We start from the raw sequence: 16,575 nt of genomic DNA, 5'->3' as shown, positions 1-16,575 counted from the left end.
GGACAAGGAGGTACCCTCTACACTACTCTTACAAAAAAGAAACTGAAGTCCTTGTTCCCACCTACAAAACTTACTGTTCTGCTATTTCCCATTAAGTTTCAAGATGAAATAAGTATGTTTACAATGATGACAGTGACACATCAATGACTACAGTTTTGGTCATCCTCTCAAAGTCAAAACAATTCATGCATGAATCATTATTTGCTCAATTAAACCTTTTAAATTTAACTTGGCTAAATATTTTATTTCAATAATGTATCAAATGTGAATAAAAATAGTACATATATCCTATAGGATTGTCATGAACCTTAAAGAGTATGCTAAATGTATGTTAAACATAGATAAGTGCCTGATTCATGGTAAACAGTATGTTCTTATTTATTATTGCTGTTATTTTTATTATTGTTTATATCCAATTGAAAGAAGATATTTTTAAGAGAAAATCTTAGCTGAATTAAATTTAAAAGAGTATAATTGAGCAAAGATCAGTTTGTGAAATGGGAAGCCTCCCAAGCCAGAGTAGGTTCAAAGACTGCAGCACAGCCACGTGGTGGAAAAATATTTATGTACAGAAAAAGGAATGTGACATACAGAAAATTGAAGTGAGGTACAGAAACAGTGAGATTGTTATAGCTCAGTGTTTGCCTTATTTGAACACAGTTTAAAAAGTTGGCTACCTATGATTGGCCAAAATTCAGTGATTGGAACAAGAGCAGGCTACAGTCTATTTACAATTTGATATGGTTTGGCTGTGTCCCCACCCAAATCTCATCCTGAATTATAGCTCCCATAATTTCTATATATAGCTCCCATAATTTCTACCTGGTGGAAGATAATTGAATCATGGGGGTAATTTTTCCCATACTGGTCTCATGATAGTGAAAAAGTATCACAAGGTCTGATAATTTTATAAGGGGTTTTCCTTTTTGCTTGGCTCTCCCATTCTTTCTTGTTTGTCACCATGTAAGATGTGTCTTTTGCCTTCTACCATGATTGTGAGGCCTACCATGTGGAACTCCATGTGACTCCATTAAATCTCTTTTTCTTTATAAATTACCCAGTCTTGGGTGTATCTTTAGCATGTAAACAGACTAATATTCAACTCCATTTAGGTTACAGTTCACAATATACAGAGAAACTTTTAAGCTGAAATATGTAAGAAGGCAATGTATTAGTTCGTTCTCATGCTGCTATGAAGCAATACCAGATACTGGGTAATTTGTAAGAAAGAGGTTTAATTGACTCACAGTTCCACCTGGCTCAGGGGCATGGCTCAGGAAACTTACAATAATGGAGAAAGGCATCTCTCCACAGGGCAGCAGGAGAGAGAATGAGTGCCAGCAGAAAAAATATCAGATGCTTAATTAGATCTCATGAGAACACCTATCATGAGAATATCATGGGAAAATGGCCCCTGTGATTCAATTACATCTACCTGGTCCTGACCTTGACACATGGGGATTATGGGAATTAAAATTCAAGATGAGATTTGGGTGAGGACACAAAGCCTAACCATACCAGGCAGCTTTAGGCTAAACTTAGTTTAACAGTGGCAAGAATATATATACCCTCTCTTCCAGAGCCAGCCATTGATCTTATTTTTAAAATTATTTCATTGAGTTTTATGGAGCAAGTTCTGACATTGCTCAGATTAGCTCCTAATTTGAGTAGAGAGTGACAGAAGCTGGGTAGGAAAACAGGAAAGATGAAGGACAACGAAGCCAGCTCCCTTTTCCCTCTGGCCCACATAATTCAGCCTGTGAGACAGTGACTCCATAGCAAATAATTCTGGCTTTTTTTTTAAATCCAAAACAAATCTAAGCCTCTCCTAAACACACATAATATTAAACAGTGGAAAGAAAAAAATGTGAAACATCAATAGTCAGTCCCAGATAGAACACAAGAAAAAAGGAAAAAGCAACAGATAGTGGGTGCTCTGCCACCTTCACCTACCTCTCCAACTGAGATCCTGAAATAAAGATCAGTTTTCCCAACCCCTCCATCCCTCAGGCTACATTCATTCATTGAATACATTGAAGAAACATTGCCAAAGTGTCAGAAATTGTTGTTAGTACTGTAAGACTCACTGCATCCGGATTTTCAGCTTCCTGGCCTCCCAACTCCGAAGAATGCAAAAGGAGACCTAGGCGTCATAGTGAGTTGTTACAGCTCAGATAAAACTCAAGCACCCAAAGGATGTGCAATAGTGCAGTTTATTTGGCAGAGCAAAAGAACTGCTTTCATGTCCTGGAAGGGGACCTGGAGCGGGTGCCACTCCAGGCTGGGGCAGTTAGATATTTTAACTCTTGAGTTGTTCTCTCCCCATCCATGTTCTCTTCCAATGAGAGGGGTTCTTTCAAACTTCCTCTGGATTAATTGATCTTTGAATCCTTTACCAGATTGGCTACTGTTTTACAACCCTGAGTGATACAGCCCCCAACTCCAAGAGCCAGAGGCAGGATAACCAGGTACAAAGCCCCTACCTAGCCTGCCAGAGACAGGAAAGTGAAAACAAAAGTCCCTAGCCGGCCAGAGGTGGGAAAGTCCTATGCTGTAAACAAAACCCCCAGCCGACCCCAGGAAGTCCCTCTAACACAGTCCCTCAGTACCAGAGTTACCACACTGCATGCAGAGACAAAAATCCCATCCCTCAAAAAAAAAAAATTACTATAGGTGACAAAAAAAATTAAATATGGAGAATTTAGTATATTTCCTAATAAATGGAAGAAGAGTGATGAAGAGTGCTGGATTTGGGGATGTGGCAATTGCAGAAAGGGTAGCCAGGCAATGCCTGAGAAGCAAACTTTGAATAATGGCCTGAAGGAAGTAAGAGAACAGCAACAGAAATATCAGTGGGGAAGAACAAGACAGTCTGAAGAAAAAGCAAACAGAAGGCCCTGAGCATGTCCAGAGTGCCCAAGTGAGGAAGCCTGTGGCTGAGCAAGGTGAAGCTAAGAGAAAGCAGTCAGTGTAATAGTAATAGCAGTCTTAGTATAAGACACACTAGGATAAGCTAAACTTTGCAAGGAATGTGGATCTTACTGTGCTTCAGCATGTCCTTATTAAAAACTGCTGTTGCAAACATTTTATCACTGAGAAAATTATGACTGTGAATGAGATTTGAGCTAACCTATGCCACATCTTGCCTTTCCCTTAATTAATCCTGGGCTACTAGGCGGAGTTAACTTTGGAAGACATTCAGGCTATAGTTTAAGTGATAAATAGGCTTTGCCCAAAACTCGACAGCTTTCTTAAAGCAAATTGGAGGCCATCAGGCTAGGAGTAGGAGAGGGACATGAGTCCTGCTAAGGTGCAGGCAGGAAAAATTGTTAGCCATTATTCCAGAGGCTATATGATATGCAACTTCCCCAATTATTCCTGCAGATAACACACTATAGTAGATTGGCCTTTTGAGATATCTTTTCAGGCTTTTTGCATGTATGACATGCATGGCTCCACCTGGACCCACCAACTCTGCTCTGGTGGCCCCACGTAGAAGTGATTCAGCCCACAGAAGGACAGCTTTGACCAACTAGGATTTCATCTCTGCCTTAATCAATCAGTAGCAAGCCTAGCCACCCCTACCCCTTCCCCCAAAGGGACTTTGAAAAACACTTAACCTAAGAGCTTTGGAAGAGATTATTTGAGTAGTAACTCCATCTCCCATGTGGCTTGGCCAGCCTTATATCTATTAAACTCTTTCTTACTGCAGTGCCCTGGTCTTTATTTTACATACAGTGGGCAAGAAGAATGCCTTCGGTGGTTACGTTACTTGTTTTAAAAAACATATTTTTGTTACCTAATAGAGAAGAAGGAAAATCAAACTAATTTATGGATGAATCGGATTGTGGATGGTTCTTATTTTATAACAGAAAGGGAGAATTGTTGGTCTGGAGGTTGTAAACCAAAAATAAAATTTGAAGCCCTCCCACTTGCCCTGCAACCTCCTCAATGGACCCATCTTGGACCAGGGCCTTCCAAATTTAACACCATTAATATAAACAAATTAGAAGGATTGGTTCAGGCCATGACAGGAAGCGGGGAGCTGACCATGCCTCATTATGCCGTCTTCCCTTTTGGAATTAAGGAATAGCAGCATTTGACATCAACACAGCCTTTAAGTCTGATAAGAAACATTTACACTCTATTCTCTCTGAAGCCAGCTACCTGGAGGCTTCATCTGCATGATAAAACTTTGGTCTCCCCAACATCTTATCATAACCCAGATATTCCCTTCTATTTCTAATAACTTTTTCAACCAATTGCCAATCATAAAACTTTTCAATTTAACTATAACCTGGAATGCCTACTTCAAGTTGCCCCACTTTTCTGGGATATTCCAAACCAATATATAGCTTAAGTGTATTTAATTAATGTCTCATCGTTCTTAAAATGTATAAAACCAAGCGGTAGCCTAACTACCTTGGGGACAAGTTGTTCAGACCTCCTGAGGCTGTGTCATGAGCCATGGTCACTTATATCTGGCACAAAGTATATCTTTTCAAATATTTCACAAAGTTTGACTTTTTTGTCAACAAGGTGTTTGAGAGCAATTTAGTGCATTATGCTTCCTTCCTTTCTCAAATCTTTCTTATATCCCAATGCTATTTCATTACCTTTCTTGGTTGGATAAAGACATAGATTTTTGGAATTCCACAATACAGAATCCATAGAAAGAATAGCTGACCCTAAATAATCCAGGAATTTTAACCGTTGGCATTAAAGGTCACTTTTAACAAAAAGTGATGGACATGACATGTCCATCATATCCTTGATGACAAGTGATGACATGATGGACATGTAAGAACAGAAAGAGAATCTGGGTCTGACAGCTGTATAGAGCCACCAGTCCAACCTCATGCTTATTTATCTTGAGTCCTCAGTATAGGAAGAAAAAAATATCTCTATGGTTTAAACCTCTGATAGTTAGTTGGTTGTGTGTTACTCACATTTGTAAACATTACTAACAGATATGACTTTCTCTACTATTTGATTTTTTTAGCCATGCACATCCAATACTTTATGAAAATTTGAAATGTTAAAGTATAAATGAGTTAATTCAGTAATCTGCAGAGTCTCCACCTATGAAAAGTTTATAGGCTAAAGAAGAAGATCAAAAGTCCCTTTTTCACTTACTTAAGGCCAAAAAATACCATGGACTATCCAGAGAAAAGTTCACTGTAAGATCCACACACGGCTAGTACAAGATAGAAAGTATTTTGTCATTGTCTTCACATTCAGTGATATCAGCTTATAGAAAGTAATTCTACTTAATTATATGCACTGCTGAAGACAAGATTTATGGTATTTGAAAACACATTATGATACATTAATTTGGAAAAAAACCTACAATTGTAGTGTGGGAGGAATGGAGACTAAAAGACAAGGCAGCATTATTGCCATTAACATAAACAAATTAGAAGTAAAGAGGTGATTTCTGGTTAGTTTCTTTTGTCACTGAATGTCCCTTTAAAGGGTAGTTGACAAATTAGTGCATATATATGCATTAATGATTATCCATGGTTAAGATACTTCCCTCTTGGGAGTGCTTCTATGGGATATGTAGAAAGCACTTTTAATTTAAACACACTCTCTAAGACTGAATCTTATGGCATATGAACTCCAGACCTAAAATTTCATCTATTATTCCAATTTTTTCAAATAATACCACAGAGGTACTAAAACACTCCAACTGCATATGAGAATTAAGTTTCAGGGTCAAGTGTAGAAGATCTGAAGTAGAAGAGATGAAGGAACCTGGAATATAGCAGTTTAAAGGCTGTTATAAAGATAGAATGTGATTTGAAAATCCAACCAGCAAAGAAAAACTATAAACTTCACATGAAATCTGACTTGCTTCTGGATTCAGCAGCCCATTATAATGCTTATCAGCTCTATTTAAATAGCTCCTCTGAAGTTGACTTTTAGGCTTTTTTAAAGTGTTGATATTGAAGATTTCTGAAGCAAAGAAAAGATAAAGCTGGTGTAACTGATATTCAACTGTGTCTCTTGTAAAGGTGAAGAAAGTACTACACTTCCCTCCTTTCTCTTGCTTTCATTTTTTTTTCTAAAATAACTTTCCCTACCTCTATGATTTACTTTTTCAGTTGACAAAGTCAATTTCCCACTTTGGGATTTGTATTTGAATTCCTTATTGCATCTCAAACCTTTGAACTGTTTCAGGAATTATTTCTATGTCCTTGTTATATATTCTTCCAGAGAGAATGAATCACAACACAGTAGCTGATAACAGTTAATTGTACAATATTTGAAATATTCTTCATCTCAAAGAAGGGCAGAGTGCTTTGCAAAGACTATTATGCAAATAATTGACTCTCCTCTGAAAAATATCACCTGCACTCGAGAAAATCAGCATCCATCACACCATGACAAAAAGCAGAACCTCCTTTTCTCATCACCAGCATAGCTAAAACATGATATTTGAAACAGAAATTTCTGAAAGCAGACATTTAAAACATGCCGAAGTTGCACAGCACTTTAGATAAATAAAGGCCACCTACACTTATTCTGCCTCTTTATTTTATGGCTCAGAAATGTAGTAGTTTTCAGAAAACTGCCTTTGTATACATACTGAGAATCATCAGTGAGTATATATCTAAGTGCTGATCCCACAAGGAGTAAAGCAAATATTACATTATAAATTTTTATGAGGATGATGACTCAGTCGGGTGCTTTAACTTAATAAGGTGGCTCCTGAAAACCACCTATTGTAGAAGTGTCTGGTTTCAGAAGCGGGAGAGATCTACAGGAGCTGTGCAGTATGGATTACTCCTCCCTAAAATTGAAGATTTGCCTTTGGTAAGCTTTAAAGAACTTTTTGACTATATAAATTCATGGTTTTGAAAAATCATTCTCAGATGATTAGTCTCCAAGTCAAAAAATCAACCTGCTCTGAATCATGCAAATATTTATTTAAAAGCCATAATATATAACCAAGAATCTCAGAAAGCAAAAATAATAATTTATCAAAAAAGGTATTTGTCTTTGTGAAAAAAAATCAAAAAGAAGTGATAATATGCATATGATATCCTAAAATAGGATTAAACCAACAATTCTTGCTACCTCCATAGATTAGGCAAATAAAAGTTTTCCACTCTTTCCATTAAAAACTGCTTCATTTAATTATATTCTATCCATGAAAGAAAAGTAATCTTGTATGCTATGAAGCCATAATTGTTTATTCTCCTGTGGATTAACCCTCATTTCACTCCTGAAAAAAAGAAATGTGGTTTCCTATTTTCTGAATATAAAGTGGATTTGTTCGCCAAATGAGATTAAAATATGAAAAATGATTTATCTTTGTTCTTCTCATTTATGTTACAATAGCTTGGCACTTTGTCACCTTGAGTCAAACTGTTCAATTTAGTCACTGGCCTTATTTTATCTTTGGTTAGTCTGTCCAGTCAGGGAAACACCATTTCATTTCCTTCAACTGCCTTAAATATAGGGTTAATCTCCTCTCTTTCTCTCTTCTGCCATCACTGCTGTCTAAGCTGTCATCTCTGAGTTATTCTTTGCTAGATAAAAATTTTCCAAAAATAAAAACTAATAATTTTTATGTTTATCATTGCCACCACTTGCCCCCTCAATGGCTTTTTAGTAGTTAGACTGAGGATCTATAAGTTTTTGCATACTCTGGACCTCTATGGAAGATGATGGCTCAACGCTAAGCTCTAGTGACAGTGGCTTCCTTCAGATCCTTGATAAAAACCATGCTTTCTGTCCAAGGAGTCTGTCTTATAGTTCTGGGATGACACATCCACTCTCTTTTAATCTTATTAAAACCTATCCTACTTTTTTTTTTTTTTTTTTTTTTGAGACGGAGTTTCGCTCTTGTTACCCAGGCTGGAGTGCAATGGCGCGATCTCGGCTCACCGCAACCTCCGCCTCCTGGGTTCAGGCAATTCTCCTGCCTCAGCCTCCTGAGTAGCTGGGATTACAGGCACGCGCCACCATGCCCAGCTAATTTTTTGTATTTTAGTAGAGACGGGGTTTCACCATGTTGACCAGGTTGGTCTCGATCTCTCGACCTTGTGATCCACCCGCCTCGGCCTCCCAAAGTGCTGGGATTACAGGCTTGAGCCACCGCGCCCGGCCTATCCTACTTTTATACTTGAACACCACACCATGTCCTCAGGAATATGTTCCTGGACAACCTAACTCAATGCTATATCTGCCTCTTCATAAACAAAAACATACACTTACCTAATACCAACTGCTTATTCTGAAAAGCACTTACTTTAATTGTAATTTTATATGTATAGTCAGTTCCCATTATCCATGGTGGTTATGGTCTGTGAAATTGCCACCAACACTGAGTTAGTGAATACTGAATAATTGCTCCTAGGAGAAATACAGGGTTAGGTTCCTGGGAGCCTCTGGTCAAATTTTTGTCAAATGATCAATACATAGCCTTTTGTGTGTGTGTTACTGGGTAACATCACCTTATTTAATATGTGCTGGTGATTCACTGACATTGAGATCACATTGGTACTTTTACTCATGCCTGAACAAAGCTCACCTAACACTTGGATTTTTCTCCCTAAGGTACAACATGGCCTTCTTGTGCTTAGAAACATTAGACAGCACTTCAGCCCTAGGGTTAGGCACTGTTTTAAACAATATCACCAAAAAAGAAAAAGCACAAAATGCAAAAAATGTTCACAAAATAGGCCACAAAAAGAACACTGGTTTATACAGGGTTGAAACAAGATGCTTACTCAGAGTGTCACCTTGTTTGACATCAGCCTGGAGTGTGCATAGCAGCCACCAACATTTTTGCTCTCTGTACATGTCCGTAAATAATTGCAAAAGTACAGTGAATATTGATCTTTGGATTATAAATAAATTTTAGCACTCAGGCAAATTTGCAAATATGGAATCTACAAATAATAAAGATCAACTGTATTTATAAAAGCATCTGGTTAAAGTCTATTTATCCACCCTACTGTAAGCTCCATGAAACCAAAAATCATTTCTCACCACTGTGTTCCAGGCACTTGAATGATATAGACAGACACACACACACACACACAAGCCACTTGATACGTATTTTCATTAATAAAGCAGTCCTAGATGTCACTCAAAACAGTGCTTCCCATCCCGAAAATCTTTCACTTGGTTTTTATTCCCCTTGACTGAAAATTCAAGTAGTTTGTGTTTTCACTCAATCTTTCAAACAACCTTTATTCTGTTAAAGAATGATACAGCACAACCTAAAAATCCAACAAGTCGGGAAAGATATGACAAGACAATCATAAGGGCACTACTACTACAAAATAAAACACATAAGAAAACCATATGCTCCCTCTAGAGAAAGGCTCAGAACAAACTGCTTTTTACCTCAAGTTAATTTAAACAATCTTGAATCCAACATCATGTCTTCCAAACCATATTTGTTATCTACATCAGAAATACGTAAGTCAATGCTGTCTCTTTCCTACCTAAAACTTGGTAATTGATCATAAAAAAATAATCTACTTACAGATAATTTTGACATTCTATTTTTTAAGTAAAGTCAAGTTTCTTTGAATAACATTCATGTTTGACTCAGGTTTATTACATCCATTCTATTTTCTGTCAACACGCACACCCCTCTATGGGACTACTTTGTGTTCTTGAAGTACATCCTGTTCTCGGGGGCTTTCATGCTACTGAAAAACAAGCTGTTTTTCCCATGAGAGATCTGACTTTCCTCACCAAACTAATTTCTTACTTGTCTATCAAGACCACTCAAGCATTACTTCTCACTTGCAATCCTGCCTCCAATATCACTAAGTTAATTTTACCTGTATGTGCTCCCATGACACGCTGAACAACTCCACATATGCTGTTTCAACTATCAGTTCCTTTGTCTGTCTCCTTTCTGGGGATGGAAGACATCTCTTCGTATCCCTAGTATCTAACATGGATTCTGACATACGGTTGAGGATTTGTCAGCATCTGTAAAATAAATGTTATTTTATTTTAGTGTCTGACTCTGATTTACTCACTAAACAAATGAGTGAATGAACAAAGACACTGGGCTAAAATTGAAGTGAGCACAAGTCAAATTTCTAGCACAAAGGATATAAGGATGAGGCTAAGAAATATTGGTAAGGCTTTCTGCTTTTTATTTGGGGGTCTGCATTGTGTGGACTCTGTAACAGCATAACTTTGTGATTCCAATTTTATAGATTTAGGTACTAATTTATGTTATTAGAATAAATTCATTGTATTATTATTTATTTATTTTGACATAGGGCCTGGCTCTGTTGCCCAGGCTAGCATGCAGTGGCACAATCTCAGCTCACTGCAACCACCACCTCCCAGGCTCAAACCTTCTTCCTACCTCAGCCTTCAATGTAGCTAGGACTACAGATGCAAACCACCACATCCAGCTATTTTTTTGAATTTTTTGTAGAGTAGGGGTTCCACCATGTTGCCCAGACTGCTCTTGAACTCCTAAACTCAAGCAATTCACTCACTTTGGCCTCCTAAAGTGCTGGGATTACAGGCTTGAGCCACCACTCTCGGTCAAAACAAATTTCTTAATCACTTTTTATTCTACTTATTGCTTATCTTATAAAGAACTCACAAGAAAGATATTCTCTGTAAACATAAGAAAATGTATAAACCAATGGGCAAATATTCTGGAAGATGCACATTATACTCTTATAATCATGTTTCTTGATTCAACTGCTTAATAAGGAGTATGAAAATCTTTCTCAAGAAAAGGATACTTTTTAAAAATAATGCCCATCAATTTTTTAATAAAAATCTCATTTTACCATTCTCACACACTTCAATTGCATTTTTCAAATTCATAAATCTAACAATGGAAACATCATTTTATAATGGCTAGATGATATTAAAATGTTTTTGTGCCATATGTCAACATTTCAATTAACCACTTCTGTTTTCTCAGCTGTATAAATCAGTTATGATTAACTATTAATTGATGAGTTAATTATGATTAACTATTAATTTCTTTTTACAAAAAGAAATAACAAAAATTATATTTACTCTTATAACAAACATACTGTTGCATTATCTGGAGGACACAAATAGAATGAAAAATATTTCATTACAAAGAGTATAAGATGCTGAGTTATATTTTCTAACTCAGTTACACACTGTAGAAAAGAATAATGAAATCCATATCTGTAAGAGACCACTTCCTAATGGGCAGCATCTTATACTAGCTCAGCTGAAGTATCTCTGCTGAGAAGTCTGTTTATCCTTAGTCTGATTTAATTGGGTTGTTTTTCTTTAAACATTGAGGAAAAGTTTTTGCAAATTTAGATAATTAAATAAATGTACTATGGTTTTGCCTCATTTGTATTTTGCCACAGTTGATTAAGCCTTCTGATTATAATTTCTGTATTTGTCTTTAGCAGAACTATGAAACATATTGCCTAAATTGAATCTGTGTTACAAAAATTTTAGGTAAGATTAATAAAGTTCTCTGTAGGGTATAAAACAACAACAATAATTTTAACTAGATTGAATAGAAAATATATTCACAAATATGTACATATACATCTATTCAAAATATTGTTTCAGATAGCAAACTTGTTAACCATGTTGACCTGCATTTTAAGTACTTGGTTGCTATAAATAATAAAGCAAAGTCAAAAGTATTCAAAATGCTCTAAAATTTATTTTAAATAGTATGAGGTAGGCACATACCCTACTGAGCTTCTGTTATATGAACATAATTAACCATATTTCACTAATTTTTTGCTAACAAAATAATATCATTTGCCTTATTTTCTACAAATTATAATGGTTCAAAATTTGAAAACAAGTTAATGCATTGCACCATAACAAGATTTTTAAATTAAAATAATATATATGTATGTATCCTGAAAATATTTATAAAAAGCACTGGATGAAATCTGGTAGTCATTTCCAATTTAAACTCTCAGCAAACTAGAAACTATAGTAATGAAAAATGTGAGGTACTGACATAAAGATACACAAATTAGTTAATGGTGCAGAACTCAAAAAAAGGCCTTCACATATGTGTAGTGATTTTCAACAAAGGTCCAAAGGCAATTTAGTGGATAAAGGATAATCTTTCAACAAATAGTACTAAACAAGTGAATAAAATTATGCTGAAAGAAAATTAAAAATGAAATAAAATATCTTACTTTGTTTTCTGTTTCTTCAACAGAATACCATAGTGAGTAATTTATTTCAAAAAATTATTTTTTACAGTTATGGGATCTGTAAGGTTCAAGAGTATGGCACAGGCGACTGGTGAGGGCCTTCTTAGTGCATGATAACATGGCAAAGGGCATCACGCAAGGCATGATAGTGGGACTGTGTGTATCAGCTCAGGTCTACCTCTTGTAAAGCCACTGGTCCCATCAGGAGAGCCCCACCTTCATGACCTTATGTAACCCTAGTTACCTCCCAATGGCCTCACCACAAATCAACACACAAATTTGAGGATTATGTTTCCAAAACATCAAATTTGGGAGACGCAGTCAAACCATAGCACAAAACAAAATAATGGCGTAACAAAAACTTTAACACATACCTCACACTATATACAAGTATTAACTCAAAATGAAATATAGATTTAAAATATATAATTATATACCAAAAATAAAAATTTTGAATCCTTTAGAAACTCACCAACATTCCAGCTTCAAATAATATTTGGTATTTTCTGTGATGTATTTAAATTTATTCTACTTTCTTAGAAGATTCCTTTAGTGCTTTAGTTACCTCTTCATACATAAATGTGATATTTACCTGATCATCTCATAATGCACCTCTCAATTTTAGTCCTACACCCTGAAATTATTTGATTCAATTATTTTCTTAATGATAACTAAAGTTTAATTTATTGTCATGAAAGCTTGGCAAAAGTTTGATAAGAGAACATTACTACTATAATATATTTTTTGAACATTGTAGCTTGCTAATATCACTACCTCTCCATTTTTCTTCATGGCTGAATTAATGACACTGACAATATTTAACTTTTTTCCTTTTTTAAAAAAATTGGAAAAATCCTTTCTTTCCAAATTAACTTTCAATGAGCACAATTTTTCCATCCCAAATGCTTACATGCTGAGCCAAACTCTGAATAAATAAATAGGTTGTTTTTAGATTTACCATCTTTATTTGCTCAACTGAATCACATAAATAAAACTGATCAGAAAACTGCATTATATGATAAAAGACTGATATGTACATCCCATATATTCCATTCAATAGCTGTGACAATATATATCCCATTCCTACTTTACAAGTTTGTTGGGTCTTGGAATGTATGTGGAAGCCCTTTGAACACTAAAAGCTACAGTACAGGTTAAGTGTCTCTAATTTGAAAATCCAAATTCCAAATTGCTCCAAAATCTGAAACGTTTTGAGCATCGATATGATGCCACAAGTGGAGAATTCCACACCTGACCTCATGTGATGGGTTACAGTCAAAATGCAGGTGTACAACACAGTTTCTTCAGCCTACTGTTGCTGCTGTTTAACAGGTAATACAAGTATTCTACAGATGCCACTGCACTGCTGAACACATTATATTTTCACTTTTATAATGATATGCCATTTTGTACTGCTATGTACTTATGCAAAATTTAAGAAAATGTTTATCTGTAGCATATTCAGCAAATTCAGAGTCAGGACTGATGATGATGCCAAACAACCACAGTGTCCACATGGGGCACTGAGATAACTGATATCTTTACTGATGGTCCAATGTACATTAACTTTGCTTCATGCACAAAATTATTTTAAAATATCATATTAAATTATCTTTAGGCTATGTGTGTAAGATATATATAAAACATAAATGAACTTTGTGTTTAGACTTGGGTCTCATTTTTAAGGTATTTCATTATGAATATGCAACATCTGAAGTCCAAAACCATTTCTGGTGTCAAGCATTTTGGATAAGAAATACTCAATCTGTAGTAACAAATGAAGGGGATAAAATTTGAGCAGTTTTCACCTGCTTAACTATTTTTTCCTGTAATAACTCACTCTTCATTACTCCAGTATAAAAGTTCTTCCTCTCCATCACTGGAGAGTCATTAGACCACCTCTATCAAAATCACTATGGAGATGAATATCTTTATTTAAGATTCTGGAAAACTAGATCTAGACTTACTATCATATTATGGGATATGGCCTATGGATTTGAATTTTAATAAATATCCAAAATAGTTCCTTTTCATATTAAAGTTTGGGAGACACTAATCAATGTGTTTTTAATCTCTTTTTATTTTTTTTCTTTAATAGAATCTTCATGTGGTAGATGTACATGAAATTGGCCAAAATTTTCATCCCTGTTTATACAAACATTCTTTGAAATGTGACTTTGCAGCTCCTCCCATTAACAGATAGAATATGTTTCTCCACCTCTTGATTCAGACTTGCTTTGACCAGTCAAATGCTGTGGAAGCAGCAGTATGTCAATTTCAAGACTAAGCCTTAAAAGGACTTGGGCACTGTCACATTCCTGGAGCACTCCCTGTAGGATGAGAGGTCCCAGGATGACCTCCCCTTCATAATAAAAATTCACCCCTTTGCTGTTAACTTAAATACACACATCATTTATGTATTTTTACAACCTCAGATTCTCCTCTGACTCTTAATAGGCTTGCAGCTTTTCTGTGTGTCACTGTATCATTATGACTATTATTTAAAATATGTATACTAAACACATTTTTTCTTTAACACTCATCTGAAATTATACCCCAATTATGCATGCTTTTCTAAGTAAATAAAAATGGACATATAAGTGATTTTCATTTTAAAAATTACACAAAGCAAAGATAAAGCCCCAAGTAACAAATTTTAATCCACATAATGATTAAACTTGGAACTGTCTTTCAGTCTAAATATTTGTAACACTGTTGTGTGACTACAGAATATACATAATCTAAATTGGTTTTCAGTCGCTCCAAATTCATCTTAAAGAAACTATTAATTGAGTATGTTTAAATTTACAATATAATACAACCATATACCGAAAGGAAGAAACAGGAATAAAATTTTCTCCTTGGCCATGAACTCTTCTCTGCTACACTTTTTGACTTGACAAATTCAGTCACTTATGTACTCAGTTCAGATAACTCCAAAATCTGTGTGTCCAACCTTGGCTTCCCTTTGAAGCATCAGATACACTGTATCAACTACAGTAAGTCCTCACTGAATGTTGTCTACAGGTTCTTAGAAACTGTTACTTTAAGCAGAATAACTATAAGGAAACCAATTTGACCACAGTTTAATTGATCCAAAGAAAAGTGAAATTCCTATGGCATATTTCTGGTCACATAAACATCACCAAACTTCTAAATAAAGACCAAAACACTTCTAACATTGAAACAAATGTGAACTATACATACATTTAAGAAAGATTAATAAAAACAAGTAAGATCATGATTTACCCAATTATTCCAGTTCAGGGTTAGCCAGAGCCTATCCCTGCAGCTCAGGATGCCAGGCAGGAAAATGCCCTGGGCAGGATGCCACCCCATAATAGGACACATTCATACCCACATCACTCTCACTCACACTGGAACCCTGTAGATGTGCTGATAAACCTAACACACACGTCTTCTGGATGTGGGAGGAAATCAGAGGACCTGGAGAAAACCTAGGCAGGCTTGGGGAGAGCATGCAGACCCCACATAGACAGTGGCCCTGACTGGGAAGTGATGAGTTTTCTTTATCTAATTTACATTATAATGAAAAAACATTGGATGAAAACAATGTTATTCAAGGTCCTGCTGTACCTATTACATGTTTAGACTTTGAATACTGTAGGCACCTGTCAAATTATAAATAAAATTCATGGTGATATTTGGGCTTAAACTTTTAGCTTGACTTTTTCAAGACATTGTTTAAACTTTTATAAAAATCACATTATGGCAGAATGCAATATTTTCTCAAACAAAGCAAAGTATGTATTTTTTGGAAATATCACAGCTCTAAAGATTAAATCTCCATGGCATAAATAAAACAATTTGACAGCAAGAGAATGCTTAGAAATGTTTTCAAGTGAATTTCCATCATAAGCCACCTACTATTTAATCTTTCAGAATTAAATTTAACAGATTACTTCAACACCTTTATTTAACAGACATACTTTGCCTAGCAACATGGACATTTAATCTGTTTGTTTTGTTAACAGAAGGTATGTACAACACATCTGAATAAACAAAGATATTTTAGGCTTGTGAGATTTGTTTCAAAATTTCTTCTTAATTAAACCTGTTTCTTTGCTTAAAATCTAACATTTCTGATTTTATATTTTCCCTTTTCAGAGAGATATTTATAGAGTGATTACGATGCTCAAAAATACTGACAAGTTTAAAACTCAGTATTTCATTTTTCCAGCTAATCTCTAGTAGAAAATATTTTCTCTTTTAAAAAGCATTTAATTTTCAGGATGTTCTTTTCACATATCCTATGTTTATAAATATTTACCAAATAAATAAAGAATACTTTGTTTTACAAACAAACATATTCTATATTCATAATATTCATAAAAATGACCAATAAATACAAATAATAGTACTAGCCATGCCATAAAGAGAT

General features: G+C 35.3%; 1 long non-coding RNA gene across 1 annotated transcript in view; it reads right to left on the bottom strand.

Moving 5' to 3' along the window:
• LOC103792684 (uncharacterized) overlaps positions 1-16,575 on the bottom strand; it is a 61,632-nt gene that overhangs the window by 42,194 nt on the left and 2,863 nt on the right. The window contains exon 2 of the long non-coding RNA XR_619561.5: positions 9,810-9,963. This is a non-coding gene — a long non-coding RNA (uncharacterized LOC103792684). The remainder of the gene's footprint in view (positions 1-9,809; positions 9,964-16,575) is intronic.

The sequence above is a fragment of the Callithrix jacchus genome, chromosome 4 (assembly GCF_049354715.1).
Source record: "Callithrix jacchus isolate 240 chromosome 4, calJac240_pri, whole genome shotgun sequence".
NCBI classification, from domain to species: Eukaryota; Metazoa; Chordata; class Mammalia; order Primates; family Cebidae; genus Callithrix; species Callithrix jacchus.
This window is presented reverse-complemented; position numbering and strand designations above follow the sequence as displayed.